General features: G+C 39.6%; 1 long non-coding RNA gene across 1 annotated transcript; it reads right to left on the bottom strand.

Moving 5' to 3' along the window:
* Nucleotides 1-1,491: 1,491 nt before the first annotated feature.
* Nucleotides 1,492-22,398, bottom strand: LOC106958404 (uncharacterized). Its single transcript, XR_001427145.1, has 3 exons — nt 22,386-22,398; nt 4,539-4,544; nt 1,492-1,572 (listed from the first exon to the last, which is right to left on the bottom strand). It is a non-coding gene; the product is annotated as an uncharacterized LOC106958404 (long non-coding RNA).
* Nucleotides 22,399-27,346: the final 4,948 nt, after the last annotated feature.

The following is a 27,346-nucleotide window of genomic DNA, read 5'->3' as shown; positions in this document are numbered from 1 at the left end:
ACAAATGAACTGTTTGCCAAACCCTCCTGTTGTTTCCTGAATGTGCATGCCAGACAAACACTGCTATTGCAGTTGTTAATTTGCATGTGTTGTGGTTGAAGCAAGTTGAGTCTTCTTGACTACTGTAGTGACACTGATGGGCTTCAATGGTTTCTGTGAATTCAGTTCAGACTAAGGGTGTTTTCCTATCTGATGGTCCAGTAGACTCAGTTCAATTGGGCACCAAAATTTTCAAAATTTGATACATTTTCATCTATCATACTGCACTGTCAATTGAATCAAACTGTTTGATAAAACTGTTTCTCCCCTCACCTGTGGTGAGACGGAAACAACATGAAATAATCTGAAGAAGACATGAGCACAACTTCCTCCTTCACAAAATGTAAACAAAAAAGAGAGTCATCAGATTTTGGCAGTTGTAGAATTTCTCTTTTGTTTTTAGTAAAACAGCATTTCTCCTGTTAGCGGTAGACTCGTGTTTGTTTTGGTTGCATTTACCCAAAATGCCCTGTGCTATAGTCCTCTTCCTGCTTTGCCACAGTCTATGGTCTGCTTGGCATTCGTATATGTATTCAAACCACACCAGTTGAGTTCAGCTCAGCCAAACTGAGACTGAGGTCTGTACAGATCAGATTTTGCTTTGTTGGTGTGCATCAGAGTTCGATTGTGCATTCTCACCTCTCTAAATGAACCTGACTTTCAAGACAGACAAGCTAGAGTTGGATTAAAGTGGAATAAATAGGCCTGGTGTGAATGCATCCTTAGTCTAAAATCAGAGGTTCCAACTTTTTCATTGAGCTGAATTCCTTTCCAAGTCACAACTCTACTGAAGCGATCGCTTGCAGTATCAGGAAACCCCTTGTTCAGTGACGCTTGCTGACTTTTCATTGCTTTAATTGGAAAAAAATGTTCCCCTATTTCAAAATTGTGGCTGAAGTGGTGCTTGTATTTACAGTTTCCAGAGTGTGGATTCAGTCTCCACATCAACATCAAAACTCGGTGAAAAGTAATCTGTTTGAAAATCTCATGACAATATAGGGAACCAGCCTGTCTGAAGCGCCTGCTTGATTCAGGTCTATGTGCACCAGGAGGACGTTCAGGCCACAACAGGCGAATTGTAATTTGATTAGTTTGATTGTTTATATGTAGTTACTGTGGACCACAGTCAGAAAAAGTTATGTATATTCATCTGCTTGATGTCGCTATTTTTTCACCCGATGGGTTGATGATACGTTTTGGTCCATTCTGTACTGGAGTCCACAGAATAAACACAGGAAGGCTAACGTTATGTGAGTTGTTTGTCATATTATGTTTACCTGGTGTAATTTTAGATAAGGCCAAGCTTTGTCACTGTTAGCTGTTTTTAAAACAAACACACAAAAAAACCTGAGGTAAATCTTGATCACTCCCCACATGAAAAAAAAGAGCGCAGTCTTATAACGTATGCTGATCTGACAGAACACGAACTGAACACAACTTCCGAAGGGACATTTGTCATCTCATCATTTCTCTCCATAAGACTTTGTCATTTGTACGAGCAAAACTGACAAAGGCTCTAACAGGTGATTGTTACTTTAACAAGCTACAAATAAATGCCATAGCAGACTTTATCGTTCCGGACTGCCTCCGGAACGAAAAACGTTGGGAGAAACAAAAGAGCATCAGAGGCTCTTTTAAATGAAAACAAAGCTCTGTGGCACTACTGCTACCCCGGATGAAGCCCTGACCGGACATAGAGCTATAGAAATACTTACCGGATCACACACTCTCTGACCAGACGTACGTGTCACTCATCATTTCATTTACGAAGCTGAAGGCAGCAGCAGCAGCAAATCACCAGATCCTGTGTCCAACTCTTCCGCTTCCTCTGTTTGGTCCTCCTCATTTTCGTTATGTCTGGTGATTTCTACATTCCCATAATTTGAATGCGCTCCGGTTCAAACTAAAAAGGCTTAATGACGTTACTCATGGCTGTTTTAACTGGACGGAGCTACTGCAGTTGGATCATTAGACTTCATTTACCCAGAATGCATTGCAGCATGAACAACATGGTGACGTTTGTGTTACAATGTTTTATTAAAATGTATAAAAACTAAACCGTCTACAATATTATTACTGTATTGTTTTTACAAATACAATAAATATTTCTCAAATAAAGTCTATTGTTACAACTAATCATTGGATCCTTTTAAATATATAAAATCAACTATTTCCAGTGTGAACATTACATGAGCTACTTCTCAGTCCAAAGCAGCTGAATGGAGAAACTAGTAGTGATGACTTCCTGAAGGCGGAGTTTCGGAAAGAGCAGGGGTCTTTAAAGAGACAGATGCCCAATTTCAATGTGTCAAATTATGAAATCAAATTTCTCTTAAATAATTTTTGCTTTATGCAACATTTTAATACAAACAATACAGTTACTTGGTTATGCCACAAAATAACATATGTGCCTGGAGAACACATAATACTGCCCCTTAAGGGTATCACAACCAGTTCAGATTATTTGCGATATAAAAAAATGCAGAATTTCCCTTCAACAAATATGAGTTGCTTTGTGTTCATCTATCACATAAAATCCTGCTAGACTAGATCAAAATTTGTGGCTATATGGTGACAAAATGTGAATAAGCTCCAGAGTATACTTTGGTAAGACAGTAAACGTGTTTTTCTGTCATTCTCATTCCTTTACTTATGGCAGATCCGTATCACAAGATTTTTATTTCCCTCCCACAGGCGATTTCTCTTCCAAGTTTTTTCAATTTCTCTCTTCTCAGGCATGAGATTACAGGGGAAGACGGTGAAGCTACCAGCGGAGCATGCAAACATGCGACGAGCGGCACATGTACATCCGCTCAGTGAGCGCCATGAACATGGATGATGACACACAAAGAGGAAAAGAAGGTGCCGACTGGAACAGTTAGCCAAATGGGGGCTCATTTAGATGGAATGGCCTTTTCGTTCCCAACCTGCCTCTGTGTGTGTGTGTGCGTGTGTGCGTGCGTGTGTGCGTGTGTTTGTGTGTTTTCACCATGCAGAGCTTTGGGAATAAGACACTATTACCTGAGTGGGTCCATGAGAGGCAGTGTAAATATTGACAGAGAGAAGATTTAAGAGATGGGGAGGAGATATGAACCCTGAGGGGTTTGTGGATTGATAATTTAATGGTTTCACTGGGAGAGGAGATTGGATTGAGAGTAGAGAAAGAAGGGGCTGGGGGTTGGTTTGAACCCTTTGTGTTTCCATAGCGACATAAGACTGTAAAGCTGCAGTATGCAAATTACATAGAAAATATGTTTTTTACAGATTTGCTAAAATTATCATGATGTCATATCAGTATAAGACATAGATTGTGGAAAAAAAGATCAAGGTTCTCTGGCTTTTCCAGTACTAACTGCAGAAATACACAACTCAGTCAGAAACAACCTATCAGAGCCAGGAGGAGGGTCTTAGTGCTGTCAATTACTCTCGTGCCCCTTCCTGCTCTTTGCTAGACTACAGCTGCTTCATCCCAACATAGCCTGCCATGAATGCTAATGCTAATTCTCATGGCGACTATGACTGTGGATAAACAGTTTTCCTGTAATGGTAAGTTGTTTCTCCACGGTTAGCACATTGAACAGCGTGTACACGCAGATGATTGTCAGTGTTACGCCCCTCCTCCTGGCTCTGATTGGTTATTTTTGGTCAGGGCATTTCTTCAGACATCAATAGCAGCTCAGGAAGGAGGAGGGCAAGACTGATCTTTTCAGACATCTGTCTCATTATATTCTGTCACAACATGGTAACAGTTTAACGAATGTAAAAGCCATATGTTTGAAAAAGTTACACACTGCAGCTTTAAGAGGAGTTCAACTGTAGGCAGCTGCAAAGAAGATGCATGGAAAACAAAACAGTCGAGTGTGACCCGCCACCGGCATCACCGCATCCAAAGCAGAAATACAGCAAAAAACATTAATTAATTTTTATGCATTTTAAATGAGTCTTCTCAGCCAGTCTGGATGGACTTAAGGGCATCTATAGACCTGCTTGTTGTTGCTCTTTGAAGGACAATTAAATGTTCCTGATCAGAAAGGCAGAAAATTATGGGTTCCATCATGTGGTGGGGTAATGGCATTGAGAGGGGGGCCCATCAGACTAAACACCAAACAAAGGGAGGGTCGCAGGTGGCATCTGGAGCACAGTCATTTTTCATACTTTAAACAGGCTTCAACATCAATACGCACAATTTGCTCCTAATCAATTTATGAAATCTGTTTTATTGATTGACAGAGAGGGGTGAAAGCTCAGCCACAGCATTCCCAGCCTCACCATTTAGTGCATGTTGTGCTGCAGCAAACTTTGTCATAGTTCCTTGATGCTTGGGTTTTTGGCTTGCAGTTAGTTATTCTTATGGGTTATTTGTGTTTCATAGTTTCTGCTGTATTTGTTTCTCCTGTCATGTACATTCACATCGTTCACATCATGTTGTTCTAGTGTCACGCTGCGATCACACTGCAGCCTGAAGTGACCCAGTTCCGAATTTTTTGACATAATGTGACCTGTGTCTGATCTTTTCATGACAGTCTGAACAACACAGGTCAGATTTTTTTCAAATGCGACCCAGGCCACTTGTATATCCGATATGTACCCGATTCCAATGTGACCCAACGTCCAGGTCGCATTCACTGACACTCGACAAATGTTACTATTCAGCGTCTTGCTTTTCTTCCGCGCCAGCTGGAAGAAAAACAACAACCATGGCGGACTGTAATGAGGATTAGTGCTGGTTCTGGTCGGACAACAACTTCAAAATCGTAAGCTATGCTCTACCATTAGCATCCATGTTTACCTCTGAGCACCACTTCTTTATGGCGGTTGGCTCATTCTTTATGCGTGACATTATTAACCTCTACTGCACATGTGGGACACTTTCAGGTTGTTTGCCTGTTCACACTGGAGAACACTCACAGGTCGTATATATTTGCCACGGCAAAAAAGTTCAATTTGACAAAAAATCAGAATTGGGTCACTTCAGGCTGCAGAGTGAACACAGCCTTAGTGTCTTGGTTTTCTTTTGTTTGTTGTTCATATTTTCTGGGTACATTAGTGACATTATAACTTGCTCTGCTGCCATTGCTGAAACTACAGAGAAAATTGACATCACAATTCCTCCTTCTGTTCACTGATTGGTCCGATTGAAATTCTAATCCAAATCAGTGGGAGAAAGTCCAAATGAACTGTAAGTGAGATTTGAATTGCGCAGCAAGGCATTGACTAGGCTAGGAAAATCCCTACATCCCAGTCAGACTGGAATGCCCTCCCAAGTCAGATTTCCCACTAGGAAAATGGGAAAGTTCATATATATACATATTTGAGTTTAATCTGGCTGTGTTTTTCTTTCTTTATAATATGATCATTTAGTAAATCTGACATGGGTGTTTTTATTGTTAATTGTTTGCAGATGTTCATTAAAAAGATGCATGAAGAACTCTGGAAAGAACTTCAGTCTCCTGCCGGAGTTCAAACTAAACTTTAAAGCAGTTCTTCCCGCGCGCACTCAGAACTGTGTGAACGCGCGCGCACCATGAAATGTTGCAGCAGCAAAGATAAGCAGTAAATCTGGAAAATGTGGGTTTTACTTTGAGTGTTACAAGCCCATCTGAGATCGACTAAAGCCTTTAAAGAGCCTGTTAAGCCGGAGACGTAGAAGTGCCGAGTGCCATGCGGCTTCGTGCGTTTTACCGCGTCAGCATGGAGACAATATTTCCCCGCCTGCAGTTTTAGAACACATAATTAGTCGGCGAACGGTAAGTGAAACTCACCTACGACGTTTCTTTTATATTCAGCTGTAAGTCCGTCGGCAGCAGCTTTAATGATTCCTTCTGCAGTGATTCTCACCTCCTCCCAGTCAACAGTTTGGTCTGAGTGTCGTCTCACATCAGCAGCTCCTCTGCTAATGAGCTGCCGCTGTGATTGTCAGGCGGGCCTGAAGAGCTTCTGGAAGTTAGAGCTGAGTGGTCGATTTCAGGCGAGTCGACACCGAGGCTCCCAATAAAGTCGGAAATGTTTGCACCAGAGCTCTGCTTTTTGTTTGCTCTTTTTTTCTTTTTTCTTTTCCTTTTTAAAGGTTGAAACTCTACAGCAAAACGATGAATCATCTTATCTGTAAAGCTCCAGAGTCAACAGAAATACCAGGATTTACCACATTATAAGATTAAGGCTCAACCTCCAATATCTAGTGTGGCTTTGATTATATATATATATATATAAAGAAAATGGCTTCTTTATTTGTTTCTGTAAATGGCAGAAAACAGCAAAAAGCTCCAAGAGCTGAAATAACATTTTAAGTTCAACAAACATCAAAAGAAAATGAAAGTTGTTTGTTCAGTTCTTCTTTGGAGGTGTGACAATTATTTGAGATGTTTGTTTGCTTTTTTCCTGAAGACTGAAATAAAGAAAATGAACCAGTTCCATCAGACATATGGTTCTCATCATTTGTTTAACCTGGCAGCACAGCACAAAGTATGTGCCCTTTACGTTGTTCTTATTTGTGAGACTTAAATGTTACAGATCAGTTAACAGTTTTCATATCAGACAAAAAAGCACCTGAGAAAATATAATTCAGAATTTTCTCAACAAAATTTGTACCTGTTATGTCTACCACCATTCTGTGGTTAACCACATTTTGTAAAGATTTCATTAATGACAGTCATGGCCGATTACTAATATAGTATCAATAAATCACTTAAACAGAACCTTTCAACATGGCTTCCTTGTTGTTGTGTTGTGCTTATGAGCCTGTTAGCAGTTGTTTTGAATTTCTTCCAGCTGCAGATTATTTCCTGTACAGTGGAAAAGTCCATTTTACATCTTTTAGACCTCTTTAAAAATGTTACCACATTCAAAAACTGCTACATCCTTCAATCTGAATGCCTCAGGTTGCTCTCTCTGTCTCAGCATGGCGATTAGTCTCCTTCAATAAGCACCAAACATAACAGGTGGGCAAACCTCCTTGAAAATACCAAGTAATGATCACTTCAGGGAATGTACTTATTTATTCCTCAGCATGATTATTTTTTAAATTACATTTTACAGAAAATTTTAAAAGAAGTTTTTTTTTCTTAAAATTCCATAATTTAGTCATATTTCTTGACCTTAAAAGTGTAAACTTGATATTGAATTATTTCAATACAATTTTATGGTCAATGGAAACACAGTTACTGATGTAATCCAGATTCCTTTTTCTTGTCATATTAAAATAAAACCTTTTGTTTATTAAGATGAGACATTTTTCCATCTCGCATTCCCTAACATTCTGGTTTTAGTTGCACAGCTCTCTCTTGATCCAGCGATGCATTATCTCAGCAGGCAGACACACAGGAAACACGCTGACACAATGACAAGAATAAAAAGGCCTCTGAGTGGAAGTATGATGGAATCAGTGTTGTTGATTTGTCATTTGGTCGGCACACGGCAGGCGGCTGACAAACTGCCACTGATACGGTTGCCATGGAAAGAGTGCTGGTTTGGTACGCGAGGCAGAAATCTGGTGGGCTGCTTTGTTATCCAAACTCTGCAAATTCAAGCACTGAAAAACTGAAAAGTGAAGAATCTGAACCTTCAAAAACGTGTCCTTTTCTGTCCTTTTGGAGCACGGCTGTCAGTGAGCGATAATAATAATAATAATAATAAAAAAAGCAGCTCTGAGCCGTTCCTGATAAGGAGACAATCAAATCTCACCGAGAATACCTAACACACTCAATGTATTTACCTATTATCTAACTGGAGATACTAGATGTGATAAAGAAAAAGGAAGAAAAATATATTTCTCCTTCCTCTTCTCTCCTACATCACTCATTTACCATATGACTAAGCAGTCCCAGTGACCTTTTGGCTTTAAAGTTTGACAAGAAAATAGGGAATTACACTGCATGAGGCTGAGTTTGTAATCTGCATCCATGATTTAAATAAGTTAAATACAGTGTAACATTCAGGAGGCTGGCTGCTTTAGTGCAAGTGGAGCAGAAAGTTTTGTCAGATCTGTATGTTTACCACATGCTTACATAGGAAACTAAAAACTAGTCAACTACAGCACATAGTGAGGTCCTTAAAACCAGGGAGAGACCAATGGTAATCTATAGGTACTATCAAGATTTGTAGAATTTCTGGCACTATTATAGTAATACAAGCGCACTCATTTCCACAAACCATCTCATCATTCAATGTTAGAAGTAATACTTTTTATTTCAATTAATCTGTAAAAGAAATTAAGAGGTGATTATTTGGAAGAAAATATGTGTAAATCTAATGCTAGTTAACTTTTTAATGAAAACATTGAGATATAAGGAGACAGAATTTTGCACAAGGCAAGGTTTAGGTTTACATGCAGAAATCTGGATGAAGTATTTTTAAGTTTTGCTCCCAAGAAGCCAGCTTTGTGTTACAGTGTTAAAGTGTTCTTGATCCTTTCAAAGTTTATCTTTGACCCTTAGCGTCTTTTCAATCCAGTCCTATCAGCTGCATTAGCATGGTGAATTACCTACAGCCTATCGTCTTAACAAGACAAGACAAATTATGGAAAAAAGGACATAGAAAACTATCCAATCAGCCATTAAGTGACACTGGACCAAAGCCTAATGCTTCAGTTCATTATCTACTCTATGCAGTCATTTTTTAGCCAATAGCTAAAGTGTGTTTTTGTCAAAGCTATAAAACAGTATCTAATTTCATTTAAGATTTCTTATTTTCTCTCAGCAGCACTGATTCATTACACAAGTTTAGTTTCTGTTCCTTTAGGAATGTCAGTGTCAACTTTATTTATAAAGCACTTTACAACAAACAGGTTGTGCCAAAGTGCTGCACAAGACAAACAAAATCATTGAGAGCAGGAGGCAAAAAGAACAAAAAACACACACAACATAATTAAAATAATGCTCCTGCACCAAACAGTAGTTTATACCACAACCATTTTTGAAGTCCTTGATGGGGCTACTACAGAGTGGTCCTGCTCACAGGTTCTGTTGGGGGACTTCAGTGCTCACGTCAGTAATGAGAGTGAAACTTGAAGGGATGCAACTGGGTGGAAATCCACCTCCAATATGAACTTGAGCGGTGTATCGTTATGTTAGACCTTTATGAATATAATTTCTAGGTCCAGCCAAGATGCTCAGGGATCTGCTTTGGTGCTCTCAGAATCGCTTCTCTGCTTTTTGCAGATGATGTGGTCCTATTGGCTACATCAGGTCATGACCTACAGCTTTCGCCAGAGCAGTCTGCAAACGAACGTAAAGTGGTCAGGTTGAGGTTAAGTGACTCCAAATAAGAGGTCATAGCAAGGAAGGGGTTTAGTGCCTGCTATCGGCTTTGTACGAGGTCCTGGCCCAAGTAGAGGATTTTAAGTATCTTTCCATTCATGAGCCTTGTTCCCTCATCACCAAGCATCACCAATTGATGGGCGGATTGGTGCTGCTTAGTGATGCGGGGGCTGCACCAGTCTGTCGTGGTGAAGAGAGAGCTGAGTCAAGAGGCAATGCTTTCGATTTACTGGTTGGTCTACATTCCCATCCTCATCTATGGTCATGAGCTTTGGGTAGAGACCGAAAGAACAAGACCACAGCTACAACAGATAGGGTGAGAAGCTCAGTCATCCAAGAGTAGAGCTGCTGCTTCTCCACATGGAGAGGAACCTGTTGAGGTGGCTCTGGCGTGTGGTTAGGATGCCTTCTGGATGCCTCTCTGGTGAGGTGTTCAAAGTACATCCAACCAGGAGGAAACCCAGAGGAAAGTGTACCAAAAAAACTCTTAATAGGTTAATCGGGTACTTTATTAACTAAATTGTCTAGCCACATATCTTGCTAACTTAGACACCATCAAATAAAATGTGTGGTTGTAACTTGAAAGCATGAAATTCTAAAAGGCACAAATAACTGGAACCAAACCTATTGCTAAAAACCTCTAAAGAAAAAAAAAATCAAGGAAAATAACCAACAAAATAAAGAGAAGGCAATTGAATGGCTCACTGGCCATTTATCTTGCCAACGTACATCCAATTTCAGCCTTCACTCTGAAGTTTAGATCCAGAGTGTGAAGACAAATAAAAAAGTAATCTGAGCTAAAGATATCTGGACATTCAGATATGCAAAGCAGAAAATCACACAAATGCAAAAAAAATTAACTGTGAGACAATTGAGCAGCGCATGAATCTTTAGTACTGTTGACATGACAACACGTTGACAAAGTCAGTCAGAGTTCAAGTGGTTACAAGACAGCAGAAGGCGACGGTGCCCAAAATGATGATGTGGAAATAGAAAGTAGAGGGAGCAGAGGGCACAGAGGAGAGCAGACAGATGGAGGTGAGGAAGAGGAGGAATCTCAGGCAGGAAATTTTGATCATAAACTCTAAAGTTGTTAGTAGTTTCCAGATGTTCGGATTGCAGGCTCTTTCAAAACCCAAACAACATGTCACACAGTTAAAAGAAACACGACAGAAGGTTGACTGTAAATAATTTAAAGAAATTATACCGTATATTTACTCTCATTATTCAGGCTCAGCGTGCAGAATACTAATGGTGTGCCGACAGGTGGAGCTGAGGACAGAGGGAGCTGTTTGGAGGAAATTTGTGTGATAAGAGTTTGAACTTGAGCTGAGGTTGCGGGGCAGCCAAGCAACATGTCAAAAGGTTGAAAAAGACCAAGAAGCAGAAGGTTGAAGGTAAGTAATTTGGAGGAATTATAGCTTAATGTTCATTCTCATTACTTAGTAGGCAGAGCATGCAGAATGCTAAACCCGATCCTGATTAGTGTCCTGTGTGCGGGGGAAGTTTCCACCGAGCCGCGTCGGCCAGAATCTCCTGAAGAAAGCATGTTGCATAAAGTTCGCAAGCAAGTTCCACAGTATTACGCATTATTCCTCAGGATGTTAAATGCCACAGCCGGCAAATGCTGGGGTAATATGAGGCTGTGCACACAGTGTAAAAGCAAAGTAAGCTTATGCAATTACAGCCTCAATGGCACAGAACAGCAGGAAAGCAGAGTTGGTGGGGGTTTTGCGAAAGGGGACACAATAACACATAGAACGTTCTAATTTATAATACAACAATACAACAGCTGTGCAGAAAAATCTGCTCCTGCAATCCTGCAGTGCTGACGCTGGGATGAGCCTGAGCTACAGAGGGGAAGACGACTCAGTGTGTGTGTTATTATAACCTCATCATACTGCTGCTTATCTCCATTGCATTTCAATAGAGTTCAAAGATACAGGGTTTTTGAGTAAGTAACAATTCAGCAGTGCCTTTGTATTTAATGGCACTTACTGGTACGGACAATATGACATAAGTGCAGTTTGAGGTAACTGGTTTATTAAAATAATACAATTTTAAATAATTTTTTTGTTTAAAATTGTTTTAAAAAAATGTTAACTCCCAGGCAGGGGAAACCCTCCTCACTGAGAACTAAACTCCAAAACTTCTGCAAGGATCCTTTAATGTACATGAACCCTCCGTAGACGATCATGGCAGATCGGAGCGCCGCACCACGTCCTTCCTGGTTGCTCAGCACTTTGTCCTCTGGAAACACAAAACATCAAGACAAAGTTAAAACATCACTTATCAATGAAAATCTGTGCCTAAATGTGTTACGTTGGAGTTGCATAATCAGAAAACTGCCCAAAAATGCAAAATAGAAAAAAGAAAATAAACAAAATCCAATCTCTAACTTGAGCAAATTTATTGAGTGGAACAAAAAATCTGATGTTAAATACTTTTGATGAAATCCCAAGTTTTCTTCTAGATCTGGATCTTCGGACTGGAATAAGGTTGAACATCTGCCTACTGAATTTGTTTGAGATTTATCTGTTTTACAACAGAGCTACCTGCAATGTTTGTTACTGAAAAGTTCAGGTTTGAAGTCTGATTTTCCCATTTATTTAGAACTAAAAAGTGCAATTCACATCACCTGTCAAAGGATTGTTCTGCCAACTCTGTGCTAAACCTTAAAGCAGAGTTGGGCTGATTGGGGCAGTAAGCTGAAACAGCCTGAAAAGTCTGAGTTCAGGCTGAGGAAGGGTCTCCACTCTGGGTTGAACCGTTTTCTGTAAATCTCCTCCACACTTTGATTAAAGTCCAGGGCTGCTTGCGTGGAGCAGCCACCTCACCTGAGTCATTACTGCAGCCATTTTATTCATTTTATTCATTGAGTTGTCATCCAGTGTCTTCACGCCTGACTGCGGCTCCGGAGCCCCGTGGGCCGCGAACGGAGAACTGCAGCCAGAGCCGTGGCTTTACGGCTGAAGTGAACGTTTCAGGAATCGCTGGAGATAAGGAGTAGGTACTGGAGAGGTGAGGAAGCATCACAACGAATTCAGTAAAACTCTAAGAAGTAAACATGGCCGGTACTGAAAAAACAAAACAAAAAAACATTCAGTTTTGCTTCCTTGGAAGGAAAGGACATTTCAAAGAACGTAGCTGCATATCCATTATAAATGTGTGCAAAACACAATTTTGCAATGGCAGAGTTTCCATTAAATAAGGAACACAATTAAAATCACATGAGAATGAGCTTGTTCACATGATAAATGTTACAGCGCCATGATTATCTTCTTCATGGTTTGTGCCAGTGGCAACCTCCAGTTTTTGATCACGTGACTCATGTGAGGTGAAAAAAGTTGTTTCCATTGCAGTTTTACGAAATAAACTAATTTCAGTATGGCCAAAAAATATCCACCTCATCCTGACGCCAAAATAAAAATTTAATTTTGAACTTTTATTTTTCAAAATTGATGTGTTTCCTTTAAGCAAATTTAGTATTGAAATGTGAAATTGTGAAATGCTGAATGGAAATGCAGCTATTGTGTGATTTACTTCTGTTCCCACACATGGACTCATTCCTGCAGCGGCCCCCTTATTTCACATATAAAATCAACACATCTACTGCCTTGTTCAAAAGACCCTTATATATAGTTTAAGTTTGGTGTTGAGTATTACTCTTTGTATTATGTGTTTTCTGTTCAGCGTTACTTTTGTCCCTTAAGGGATACCGTAGTTAGGGCAGTGATGACGTCAACACCTTGCCGTAGCCAACGTTGCTGGTATCTGGTGGGGAAGTTTGGGTAACCGAACCGCTGTGCTAACACGTGGGAAAGACCACAAGATATGTGTTCTCCTTAAGAGTGTGCGTCATTGATGAGTAAGTTGCAATATTTGAGTGTTTACTGCAGCTAAACAAAGTTTATTTGTTTACTATTATTTCACCTGTTGCTAAGTCCGAGCTATCTGCTACGTGTGTTGTAGAGCGTTGTGTTGAACATGCATATCTATTCTCAGTGGAGCAGAGACATGGTTATTAGTTAACTGTGGAGTTAACTTGCCTTAGTTTGCTTAGTAATATTGACTTAGAGGTTTCCTTCTTAGTTTATCTAAGGTATAATAGCATGGTGTAATGTGTAATGATAGGACTCCTTGAACTTATTTTCTGTATTTTTGTTTATTCTAGGAAACCACACACACCTTCATGTAGACACATTTATGCCCATCCGTGTTCATTGGATTATCTGTGATACAGTTTGGGATACAGAACAGTTAAAGGATCCTGCCTCGTGTCTTCATTAAACTCCTGCTGCACCTCATCCAAACATCTGGTCCTGAGCTGAATCCTGGCCTGAGTGGTGTTCTGGCCGACACTCCAGGTTGAGAGCGGTGACAAACCTGAACAGCGCCTAACAGTCCTTCAACTTTAGAACAAACTCATTTACAGCCTTGTTTGTGCGTGGCAGCATTGAGACGAAGGCTGTGAGCCAGTTAGATGGGGGTTCCAGCTGAGTCCAGGTCCAGTGGAGCCGAGCCGAGCCAGGCGGCCTGGATAAGAACAGAACATTCCCACATCCATCCTCTCTTCACTTTGTACACTCAGAGCTCCCCAGCGTTTTATTCATTCCTCCAAGTGGTTCCCACTACGAAGCCCTTGACAATGAGACGCTGGCTGCCTGTGACTGTAAATCCTTCTGTGTTTGTTGGATCTTCACTCCAACTAACTAAACCAGTGAGTCACAGCAGGAAAAACATCTCAGAAAGGAATCGAGATGAATGCATACTATTGACTTAATGTGCCCTGCATTACTTTCATGTGTTTAGAAATTTTAAAGTGTTTGCCATTTTTTCAATAGAACATAAAGTAAAGGTAGAAGTCCCAGATTGATTGTTAAAGTGCAGGCTCATAATTAAAGATCTGAAAGCCTGTAAACAGTATTTTATGGACTATTAAAGGGAAGTGACTGTTACTGTAGAAGTTATTGCATGGTAGCATCTGTTCCACAGGATTATATGCTTGCTTAAGAGATTTGTTTTATGCCAATTATATAGTGACTAGTAGTGTCTTACAGGAGATAGACCAACACAAAGTAGTTTTGATTGTAGACTGGAAGGAACCTGGCAGATTAGGGAGGGCAGGTTGGTGCCTATCGACATCTCATTGGTTACTGCAAAATTGTGATCCCAGCAAAATTCATTGCAACATTATGTATATGAAAAGGTCTCAGTGTTCTTTTTATACACATGTTGAAGGTTGATGCAAACAGCAAAACTTGAAATTGTCATGATGTGCTGAATGAGAGGTGGTGAGGATGAACACTGAGACCCAGGTTGTGAAGAAAATGATGAATTTAATGATGAAAGCTCAAACAGTCCAAATACAGGCAGCACGGCAGAGAGTATAGCACACAGCTAATTACCGGTAGCAACTGGTACACAGAGGACTGAGAACTAGAGCTAACACTAACCAGGACTTTACAGTTCAACTGGAGAGCAGAGACATGCGACAAGAACTGACTTTAGATGAGGACCCAACAACAGACAAAGACAACAGGTGGGTTTAAATACACAGGGAGGGAAATTAGGAAAACTAGACACAGCTGGGATCAATCGACAGGGAGGACAGGACATCACAGAGACTCACGGGGGAACAAGGACACAGAAAAAACCAAGAAATAAATACACAAAAACACAGATCGTCACAGAAATAACTTACTAAATTATGCAAAAGGTTTTCACGCTCACCTGAGGAGGTTTTTGGCTTTTCCAAAAAAGAGGTGATGCAGTAAATGGGAGATGGAAACACTTTTCTAATGAGAAGATAATTGATGGAAACGCACCGATTCACATTTTGTCTCATTTTTGCAAAATTTAAAAAGTTTGCTCAAATTTTGCCTGACAATTATATGGAAACACAACTAGTGTAGCTGTAATTTTGAAATTTGCTATTTCCATAAACCTTTTCTAAGACACTGATGGAAGCATCTCTTAAACATCTGCTCAAAATTTGTATGACCTTTGGATAGCAACATTGCTTTTGAGGAAATTATTTTGAATTTTGCCATTTCCATCAACATTTTCTAATGTGATACTTCAAGATACGCATAAAAAATGTTGATGGAGACATGTTTAATGACTACTTTTTACTTACATATATTTTTACAGAAAAATATACCAGAGTAGTGCTGCTGTTACTCTGGTATAGCAGCATTAGTTGAGAGCACATTCTGGCCTCTGTCCACCTTTTGGATGTTGGTTCTGTAGTGTAATGTTTGTTGTGTCCTGAAGAGCTGACATTATGTGATGATGCTAAATAATCCAGATTATTTCTCTGAAACATTTCAAGCTTTTCAACCTCTCATCAACTCCCACAAACATAATTTCTAATTCCATTTTACAGAACAGCTGGTAAACTAACAAGACTATGTACAGCTTTCATTGAACAATATTATTTAGAAAATACAAGCCAAACCATCCAAGTAATTACTTTATGACTGGGGCTTTTTTTTATTCCCCTTCATAAATTAAATCATCAATTACTTCTTTGTATTTGCCCAGATTATCATCATCTCTTACTAAAAGGAGTTCTATGATCTCTAACATATTAGTGTGACAAAACAGAATGAATCTCTGAGGAGGTCCGGCGCTTCCTGCAGCTCTGCTAGGTGGTTTTATCAGAGCTCGTTTGCAGATAGCAGCAATCTGCTCCTGCTGGAAGGGAGCTTTACGGACGCGCCCAAGCTGAACCACCGTACAATACAGCTGATGTGAATTTAAACAGCAGCGTCAAATGAGCTAAAAGGCCCTTAAAGCTACAAAACGAGAGTTTTTTTTTACTTCAGAGTGGCACATTGTTTTGATTTAAGGCAGCGTAGCTTTTACCTGTTATTATTGGAGGCTGACTTTTACGCGGCAGGGGTCTGTGCTGTCATTTCCACTGTGACCTCCTGTGTTCAGTAAATGGACATCACTCTTGTTCCTCAAGGTGTGACAGGAGTGTGTTGCATCTACCTAAAGTGGTTCACTGAATTTGTCCCTCAGCACTCAAATGTCCTGATTGCTGCCATTTGGTCAGCACCTGCGTGTTGCAGTTCACAAAGAGGTGTGTGTGTGTGTGTGTGTGTGTGTGTGTGTGCGCGCGTGTGTGTGTGTGTGTGTGGAGACACAAGAAAACCGAGGAAGAGGAGGCATAAGATTGAAGCAATTTAAAGTAAGCAGAGTGTGTCTCCTAATGTTTCTTTGAACATGTGTGTGGATTATTCAAGTAGCAATGTTGAGACTGTGTGTGTGTGTGTGTGTGTGTGTGTGTGTGTGTGTGTGTGTGTGTGAGAGGACAGTTTGAACAGCTTTTCGAGTGGCTACTTTGATGTCTGACCCACTTTGCCTGTTGCTGAGCATAAAGCTATTTATTTAGTTTTATGTTGGTGTGGGTGTGTGTGAGAGAGAGGCTATTTATGTGGACTGGGTGAGTCTGGGTGTGTGTACTGTTGATGCCCTCAGCATCTGCAGGTTAAGACAGCAGAACATCTCACACTCTGTCTCCTTTTCATCTCCTTTTTTCCTGTCTTCTTCTCCCATCTTAGCCGTTTTCATCTCTCCTTCCTCCTCGTTTTCCACTTTGTGTAATGCGCTCTTCTCTCTTTTCCTCATTCTGCTTCGTTCTTCCATCTTCCTTGTGCCATTAGCTCTTTCTGATACAGTGGTTAGTTGCGGCTCTTAGCTCTGATTGGCTGAATCCTGTTAGCTGTTGCAAAGCACCAGATAAATCTTTTTTTTTACTCCCTTCTTCCATGACTTTACCATGAGAGTGTTTAGTAACCAGGAATGACTCCACCAGTCAAAGCTTCTGTTTTGTTCTGCAACTCATGTTTTTCTGTGAAGGATTTACTGCATCTGCCTCCTGTTCTGTCATTCCACTCTGGAAGGAAAGTGTAGAAACTGTGGAATCTAGTGAATGTACATCTGAATGTTCAGTAGAACAAATGTTCTATTGAATGAAGATTTGTACGTTCTATTAAATGTTCAAATGTTTGTTTACGTTGAAATTAGTCCAGTTGAGCATAACTTGAGGATCATGCAGGCTTTCATCACTCTTGTTTGTCTTGAAAGTCTGGTTAGTTTGGGAAGGCTTGCATTGACTAAAAAAATCAAACTCTGGTCTGTCTACAAACCTCAGCTTGGTGTTGGTTGAGGTGAACTCTGGTGCGGTTCGAATGCATATGTGAATGCAAGCAAACTGGAGACTGCTCCAAAAGCTGAAAATAGAACAAACGTTTTGGTCACCAGTGGAACCAAGTCTACTGGACTGTCAGGTGTTATACTTGTACTTTAGACTTGTATCTAAAGATGATGACTCAGTTTATATTGGCTCATTTAAAAATAAAACCAGCAGGTCAGCTTTCTGTGCCTTTTGGGATCCAGCACCCTGTCCAGAGTGGATGTGTGTTTCCTTCCTGTTTCTTAGATTAAAGCATATTCATGTGTTTAATGAACCAAAGCCCAGACTTAAATTAAATCGAGAATGAGGCAGGGTTTGAAAATTACTCTTCACAGACGTTTCCATCAAATCTGACAGAGCTTGAGCTTGTTCATGGATTCACTAAGATCTCTCTGGGAAGTTGGAAATTCAGAGTATAAAACTATCACTACAAAAGACTCAGTAAGCACTCTAATTACTGCAGATGAAGCCTCAATCAATAGACACATTATGTTAACAAAAATAGGTTTAAAAATAGTCAGTAAGGTCACAGCTTGACCTGGAGTGTACCCCGCCATTTCCAGTTTAACAAAATATCAGTAAGCGTTTCAGTGAGCCGGTCTCAGTTTTGTCTGTGACTAAATTATGTTTATATAAAGGCAGCAGAGGATGGAAATGAACACTAATAACTAGCAGAAAAATGCAGCAGAGATTCACACTGTCTGTTCACACTTAAGTCTGCATGAATTAATAATTTGTTCGGCTGTTATGGTATGGAGATGTATTAAAAATGCAAATGATTATAGGTCTTAAACCTGAACAGATAGTGTCGCTGTCTGCTCTTCAAAAACAATCATTTATTTATTCTTGTTTATTTTTTGTGCATTTGTTCACCTTGCGCCTGACTGTGTTAACATCAGAACAGTTTGTGAGGAGGATGGAGCTACACTGGCTATAAAAAGTATTCACCTCCTTCGGTTTTTTACTTTTATTTGATGTATTTAACCTTTATTTAACCAGGTAAGTTGATTGAGAACTAATTGTCATTTTCAAATATAACCTGTTCAGAAAACAGGTGATTGTTGAATAACCTGTTTTTAACAATAACTGTTTTCAACAATAGCATCGTACAACCGAATTTCATACAGCAGAAAACAGAATATGATAAAATACAAAAAGATAAAAATACAATATTCATCAATATTAAAGTTAGTGTACTGCACTTTTGTGTTTTTGTAAGTTGCTCCATTTATTGGGTGCAGTAAAATTCATTGACGATTGGCCTTTGGAATGTCAGATTTGTTTTAGTAATCAATCATGATCAATAAAATTTTACAAATAAAAAATGACAAAAATTCCAATAATTTGAAAGTGAAAACTGATTTCTACAAAATTGACAATTGAATAATTATAGGTAACACATGCACCTTACCACAAATTCTCCATTGGGCTGATATCTGCTCTTCAAAAACAGAGCAGACGTCTGTTCTGTTCAAGATTATCCACCTGGAGTGGTGGTTCACCACTCAAACCATCTCTGTAGCTTTAGTTAGATGCTTTGGGCTGAGAAAATCAATGTTATATGATGGAAACTAACTGTCCTCAATGATTTCCTTATTTTCATTCTTCTGTCCAGGCCTTCTGGTGCTGCCACCACCATGCTTCATAGTGCGGATGGTTTATGTATAGTGGTGAGCAGTGTTTGGTGTCCTCCAACCATAGCATCTTGCCTAATGGTTAAAACCCTCCATTTTGGTCTCATTAGATCAAACAATGTTCTTTCTCCTGACCATGGAGTTTTCCTCATACTGTACAGCAAACTCAAGTCTAGTCTTGATCTTTTCTTCAGTGCGGGTTAAGAAGCTGTTTAACCATTAAAACACTGCTTTTCCAATAATTTTGCTGATGAATGGAAGGTTGGAGATTGGTTTCTGCTGCGGTGAATTTTTATCTGTGCTGTTTTTAAAGCCCAGGTCAGTTTGATGGTGCAGTGAAAGAGACCAATTGAAATTAATCCAATTAGCAGCTGTAACAAAAGAGCAAATATTTCTGTGAAACCATTGTCTTTCTGTTTTAACCAAGATTATGCTGAAGAAAAGACATGCAGCCATCTCCTGGGAGGAAAAATACTCATAGGTCATGAAGAAGAAAATGACTAATGTTGCCAGTAAATGACCTTCACCTTCCTATGCAGATCTATTCTCATCTCCCTCCAGTGTTCTGTCTGGGATTTCTCCCATTGAATTTGATTTTTCATGATGTATTTCATCTCAGCCAATCAATTAACACAAGGACAAGTTGTGAACTATGTCAATTTTCTGTGTTGTTTTAGAATTGAAGTTTAAGCAATGGCAATGGAGGAAGTGAAGGAAACTGTTCAGTCCATGTTGGTCATATATTGAGCAATTAAAGTCAGAGAAAAAGTAATGTCTAAGACTGTTTATTGCTGCCAAAGATGTTCAGTTCAGCACTTATCTCTTTGCTGGGGGATGGTTACTTATGGCACTTTAATTTCTGGTAAACCTCATAGTGTTGCTTCCTTCGTGATCAAACTGACTTCTTATGGCTTGGCTAAATGTTAGCTATTGGGTAAAATCAGATCCATCTGTTTCAAATTTAAATATCTGTCTACGCCTCTAACAAGCAGTTGTTTTTCAGCAGCTAAGGGTCCAGACCTTCTGTATGAAGGGAAGCGTAGAACAGTGGTCTGGTTTTCACCAGGCTACCATGAAACTAGCATGAAAAAGTGTGTCAAGTTGCATTATCCTGTTGGGACTCCAAACCAAAGATGGGAACACTACGTTCGCAAAGGGTAAAGTCTTGATCAGCAGCAGTGCTCTGCTGGTACTTAGAAGTCAAAAGTGTACTAAGAAAATCTTTCCTACACTACTACACAGCAGCCAACAGCATGTACCATTAATACGAGGCAGGATACAGGATGAATCCATGTTATTTTTACACCAAATTCTGACCCTATCTTCTGAATATGGTTCATCAAACCAGGCAACGGTTTTCCAATCTGTTATTGCCTGATTTTGGCAAACCGATGTGAAATTTACCTTTGGTCTCCTGCTCTTATTGGCACCCAGTGTGATCACTAACAGCCATGGCATGTTCAAAGGCAGCTAAATCTCCTCTCTTCCTCCTTCTGAGTCCAACTTTTAACTCCTGTAAGTCGCCTTCCTGCCTAAACACATTGAGTTGCTGCTGTCGGTTTGCCTAATAAAGTGGCACAAGCGCATTTGCCAATAAAAACATTTGAAAACGTAAAGAAATGTCATTTTAGTTCTTCCATATAACCATTTTCTAAAGCCAACAAACAGTCCAGCTTTCCCCCATCTGAAGAGGAAGAAGCAGCTGCTGCCTGTGGAGACTTACACGAGTTTAACCTTTGATTTAAAATGACTGTTTCCCCAACAGTGCAAACCTTCCATGGGATTTAAGTCAGGTCACTGGAGTTGAAGGTAAATACACACTTTGATCTACCAGCTCTGCTCTCTGCGCTCTCCACTTTGCACTTTGCCAATTTCCCTGTCAAGACTGTGCGACTGTATGTACTGCCTCCTGCTTCACGCAGCCTTTTCATGTCGGGGGAACACATTCCTCTCATTTCTCATGCAGTCGGTTCTTTCCCATCATTCGGCAGTTTTCTCCTCGCTTGTTCCAGAGATTCCAGATTCCAGCTGCACAATATATACAACACCACAGTCCTTTTATTACAGTTTTTAGACCAGCAATAAAGAGCAGCAACCCACTTGACAGCTAGCTTTACTCTGATCTTAAATCAGCTAACAGGATTTTAATGACAAAGACTTATTGTCTTAAATAACTCTGCTCTCTTGTGGATTTCATTTCCCCTCACCTGCTCTTCCTCACATTTCTCCCCCTCTTCCTTGACTCTGTTTTGATGTATTTGAGGAGGAGCGGGAGGAGAAGGGAAGGGTGCAGAGAGCGAAACCTCCAATCATCGATGTCAACACTTTGCAGCACTGCGTTGTGAAAAGGAGACTGACTTCACATGCTCAGAATAATGGCCGTTCCAGGTCCATAAAGCAGAAACCATCAGTAAGCGTCTGTATTCCAACTCCTACGAAGGCAGAAACGGTGAAATAGAAAGCCTCTTCTCCATGTGGAGATCTTCGTCTTCACGCATTAATATTTAAATGAACATTTATGCGGGCACAGGTGTTCGTTTATCGGGCGTTTAACAATGGCTTCGGCTCCACCAATCGGAGTGTGGGACAAGAAGTATCCACTTTATGTGTCATCATTAACGTCGCAGAGCGCCGCAGATGTCACTCTTTTCCCCAGAACGGGATGCACGTCCTCAGATTTTATTTTATGACTCTGAAAACTTGCTTTGATTACTTTTTGGACGTCCGGTGTCGTTTTTTTGGAGAAGGTGGTCTGAAGGGAAAAAGCTGAGCAGGGAACAAAGTTAAATGAGAAAGTGAGCTGCGTGGCTTTAGCTGAGGATGTCACAGTTCAATCGTTCTGGATTACAGCTTTAAGAGAAGCTGTCTGTCTAAATGGCCTCTGTTGTGGATGTGCGTGCGTGTACTGTGTGCGTCCTCCACCTGAAGGATAAGCCGCTCTTGTTTGTTTTTCAAAAAGCAATTAGGTGTGTGGTTGACATCAGAACTCTACAGACACAGAGCCATTTCTGTGTCACTTCAACACAGACTCAACTTTTACCGTTTTGCATTACTTAGGAACATCTTAATTATATCTTTGGTATTAGACTTTCAACGGTATACTCACACTAGCCTTGTTCTAGTTTGTTTGAGCAGAAAGTCTGTTTTATTTTTGAAGATCTGAATGAGCAATCAACCAAAAATGAACTTTGTTTCTGTCTAAGAACCTAGGTCTGGGTTCAGTTGACGTGAACTCTGGTGCTCTTTGAACACCAAGTGGACTGGAGACCGCTCTAAAAGCAGCTATAGTAGCTATAGTGCCGGGCATCCTGGGTCAGTGCAACCCAGAATGCATTGTACTTTGGTCCCCCCAATGTGTTTGGTTGGTTTGACACAGTGCAGTGTGAAGGACAACTGCACCAGTTGACAATGTAACAAATGTTGCAATTTTGGTTCCCAATTGAATTGAAAACCGGACTATCAGGTGTGAAAGCACGCTAAAATATTCCAAGTTTAAATTAAAATTTTTATATTCAAAAGTTTACATACATTACCTAGGATTGTCTTTCAAATGGTGTAACTCAGGTCAAACAAGCTTCTCACACTAGTTTGCTGGAATTCTTGAACCAATTCCTGCTGATAAAATAGATTCAACTATGGCAACATTCACACAGCAGGCAATGTGGCCCATATCCAACGTTTTCATGGCAGGCTGAGGGGCCCCTCCGATCTTTTCACGCCCAAAAACATCCAAGCGCCACTTCCATATGTGGTGCTACATCGAATATGTATCCAATAGCTTTCTGATTGTTAAAAATGCTTATCTTACCTTATAATATTTTACCCATCATCCTGGTTGAATACACCTCTAAAATATCTCTTTTCCAATTTTCTGCAACAAATCAGGAGAAAATTTGTAAAGCTTTTGAGTAAAGTTTGTGACAGGCAAATGTCTATAAGTGCCAGAAACAGCACCTACGAACATTCACTTCAAAATGAAAGCGGTTGCCATCTTTCTATAATCCATATGAGCTCTCTGGACAAATCCAACCTCTCCGCCTACCAGTAATGTACTCCACTGTCAAACCAGGTGAAACCTTTAAGACTGATGCTGATGAGTAGCTGAACTGACAAGCATCTGCACGTTGTTGCCAGTTCTTCCACTCAGCTTCCACTCAGTGTTCTGTCATCAGTTCCTACCAGATGATAGAAAAGGCACCAGAAGCACAATGGCAGACTGTCCAGTTTGATATGGCCTATCCACCAGAGAACTTCTTCAAACACTACCTGAAGCTGTAATCAAAATTAATGGAGAAGAGACAAGAAGACTCAAGGATAAGTAATCTGACCAATTTTTGTTCACTAAATCTCTATTAATTTCAGCACCTAGCATGTTTTATTATGTTAGAGAAGTGAACAATTGTATGTAGTTTAGTATGAAGAGACGAAAGGAAAACTACATTAAAACTGAGTAGTGCCTTTGGAGAAAAGCAGCTGTGGTTAGCTGCTGGGCTAGCATCAGGGAAGGGAGTGTGTAGCCACTCAGCAAGCAGCAGAGCAAGGTGTGTGCGACGGCTGGAGGAGAACAAATGAGGCTGATGCTTCGTTAGGAAATACCATGAAACAGTTATTGTGAATAATATATTCACTTTTTTTTATTATGTGTTGATGCATCTGGCCACACTTAGCTTTTAGGTTTTATAAAACCCCAAAAAGAAATCAGGCTTTCAACCATTGCCCTACTTAATAATTTGTTATTGGCAAGAAAAATAATTTCGTCTGATTATTATTATTATTATTATTACTTATTGTCTCGTGAGCTGAGACAATATGTCTCAGCTGGTAAGATCTGTTATCTATGAGCAGAATTGGAGTTTTGAGTTGGCTAACACAAGACATGCTAACATCAGGCTAACTGCATGTAAACCTTGTCTGCTAGGAGTTTGGGTTTTTAAAACACTGTTAGATATACAAATTGAAAAAGGTTGTACTGTCATGATACCAAAACGGTACAGACAGTGAAGGCAGTTTATTTGGCACCACTTGCATTTTAAGCTGGAGAATGCAGAAATTAAACTAAAATTTAATTCATTGTTGCCAAATTAGTTAGTGTTGCACAACAATATAATAACCTCTGCATAAGCTCACTTCATCCCTTTGTGCCTTTGTCATGGTGCACAAAATAACAGCTACAGATGGTCTATTGTTCCAGGTAGTTGGAAGCAGATGCTGTTTGTGTAAAATGCAAAATTTGTTATAGACATTCCTCTTCATAAACTAAGTAGCTAAAAAAAACAACTAAAAACTAAAATCTGATTACCATGGATATTATCTTTATTGTCGGCCTTTGTAAGGAAAAAGCTTTCAATGTTAGCTTGGCAGTAATACGGTAATAAGATATAGAGACGTATCCTAAAATAGCAATGCAATCGATTTTTAAGGAATTGATAATAGGTACATTAAAATATTTAAATTTAATTAAAATCTTATTAATAGCATTTGTCAAATGAATTATTCACATGTCTTTAAAATCAATCTGAAGTATTATTTTCTTTCTTTAAAAAAATACTGTACCTTTACAGCTCCACAAATGTTAAATAAAATATATGTGGAGACGTTGTTACCGCCCCATCAGAGGAAAAGTCTGAAGAGTTTGGCCATGTCATACATGGCCGCCATCAGGGAAAATAGTTTCTCCTGTTTCGTCATTGTTCAACTTTTAAAGGTTCAAAAACACTGGACAAAATATATTTAGTTTGAAGCAATCTTTAATTATTGAAGGTCTAGTTGTGTCAGTAAGCAGAAATAAAAGGACAAGTGTGGATTCTGAGAGTAAAACCCAAATGTTAAGGATGATGGATCACTTTGGAAGGCTGTTGATTTCTCAATCAGCAGCATAAGAACATTAGCTTTAAATCATTGTGTTTTCTTGCCTCGTAGAACCACTTATAGCACAATCAAATAATTTTGTTATCATCAGTTATAAAAATGCTATATATATCAAAAATAACTTGAAGAAATTTAACTTTGTAATTTACCAGCGTTGCACTGAAATGTTACTCATATAGTGATCTCAGCAGATGCGTCGTTCCAGCAGGTCTTTGCTAATTGCTGCTGGCTGATCTGAAGGAGCTGAGTGGAATTTTGAACAGAATTGAAAGATTTTTCAAACCTACATGAAAGAATCAAAGCAGCACTCCAGGTTTTGCTGAGGGAATAACATCATAACATGTTGTGAAGCTCAAAAACTTATATTTTTCATAATACTGACCCTTTATTAAATACTTTTTTTGATCATAGCAGCTTTAGGGTCAAAGTGACACTAACTCCTCCTATGTGATAAGCCAAATTAGGTTTGCTTATGTAAATGTGATTTCTTGGTTTTCTATTTTTAATCAATTTGCAAAACACTTCAAAACATATTTGCACATTGTCATGATGGAATGTTTGTGTGTCAAATATTGAAGAATGAAATTAATTTAATACAATTTGAAATATGAAAAATAGATTTCTAATTTTATTCAAATGATCACATATTTGTCACTGTTGGCTGTCAGTGGCAGGAAGGTAAATTTGTACCTGGAGAAAGTAAAGGAGAAAAATATAAAAACCAGTGTATGGAGCAGGTGGTTGGGTAATGGAATATAAAGAAAAATACTAATCATGTGTTTAAATGGTAAATAATAATTCATTTTCTACTAGAGGCAAAATAATGTGGGTCATAGGTATGCGTTTGGGCTTATATGATGCCTTGCCAAGCTTTTTATATTAAGTGTTTTTCATATTTAGCAGTTTAGAAAAACCTCTCTCTTTCATCTGTTGTTGGTGTTTGAGGTCAGGGGCTGTTGCTCTACTCTCAGGCCTAATTAACACCGGATAGGTTTAGCCCAAACTCATTTACCTAAAGTACAATCTTCTGGAATTACAGAAAAAATGTGGCCTCTTTAAATCACTCATCTTGGTCAAAAAAAAAAAAAAAAAAAACAACTCCTTACTCAAATTGTGCTTGTGCTTTCAAGTAAATTGTATCCTGAGACAGTGGGCATATGAATTTCTGCTAGAGATGGTGTATCTGGGTTGAGACATCCTGTAGAGAAGAAAATGAAGGTCAGGGAGGCTTGAACACACTTTGTTATTGAGCACAAAAGACTCCTTCCTCCATCCTTGGTTGTGTTTCCCAGGATGAATCTGTAAGATTGTTTATGTTCACACGAAGCGCCAGTGTTGGGTTTGATTACAGATAATGAATCACTTTGCATAGCAAGTGTTTGGAAGTGCAATGGAGAGCTGTTCAGTCTGAGGCAACCTCTTGTTTGTCTAAACAGGAGCACCAAGGAGAAAAAAAGACAGAAAGAGGGATGTAATCAGTCGTCATAAATGAGTAGAAAAGTGGAAAGACTCAAAAGTAAAACAATATCAGCGTTTGAAACCGGAGCGCTGACAGCACACTGCAAAAAGAGGCCCATCAGAGATTCCACTGACTCAGATGACTACAAGATGTGTGATGTGTTTCTGGCAGCCGTGACCCATTTCTGCACTGAAGCAGCAGTGATCAAAAAAAATCTTAGAACAAATGTTTCTGCTTTTTGCTTTTTTCTGGCTCTCTGCAGTTTCGGGCCCTCTGAGCCTTGACTTCCTGTTGGAGGAAATGCCTGGCCCATCGTGCACAGCCTTTACAGACCAACCGGAGTGCCAGCGCACCACACAGAGTCACACTAATGCCCTGAGGGTCCCATCGATCCACCACTTCCCTGAAGTTAATGTAGTAATGCCACTGTGGTTTAGCATTACACTGGAACTAAAATGTTGGTAGAACATTTATTTCTATTTCTGCACAGTTGTCAGGAATGTTGCCTTGCAGCAAGAAGGTCCCAGGATCCAATCCTGGCATGGGGTCTTTCTTCATGGAGTTTGCTTCAGTTACTGTGGTCAGCTCCTACAGTCCTAAAATATCATTGCTAGGTCTCTTGGACTCTTTTGCTACAGGAAGTGATTGTTTTTGGGTACATGGTTGTGTGTATCTGTAAGGCACTGCTGTCAAAACACGTATGAATGTGTTAACTTATGTAAAGTTTGACAAAAAACAGACAATTGGTACCGTAGTATCACTTCAGTTGATTTCACTGACAGTAAAAATGGCCACAGGGTCCATAAAAAGACAAAGTTGATGAGGACAGCAGCAGATTGGAAGCTGTAGCCTCAGTGAATTTGTGGATTTGCAGCACACGCTTTTT

Source organism: Poecilia latipinna, unplaced genomic scaffold, assembly GCF_001443285.1.
Source record: "Poecilia latipinna isolate Pla-1442-1.1 unplaced genomic scaffold, P_latipinna-1.0 Scaffold983, whole genome shotgun sequence".
Taxonomy (NCBI): domain Eukaryota; kingdom Metazoa; phylum Chordata; class Actinopteri; order Cyprinodontiformes; family Poeciliidae; genus Poecilia; species Poecilia latipinna.
The sequence above is the reverse complement of the archived record's forward strand: the minus strand, read 5'-3'. Positions and strand labels throughout refer to the sequence as shown.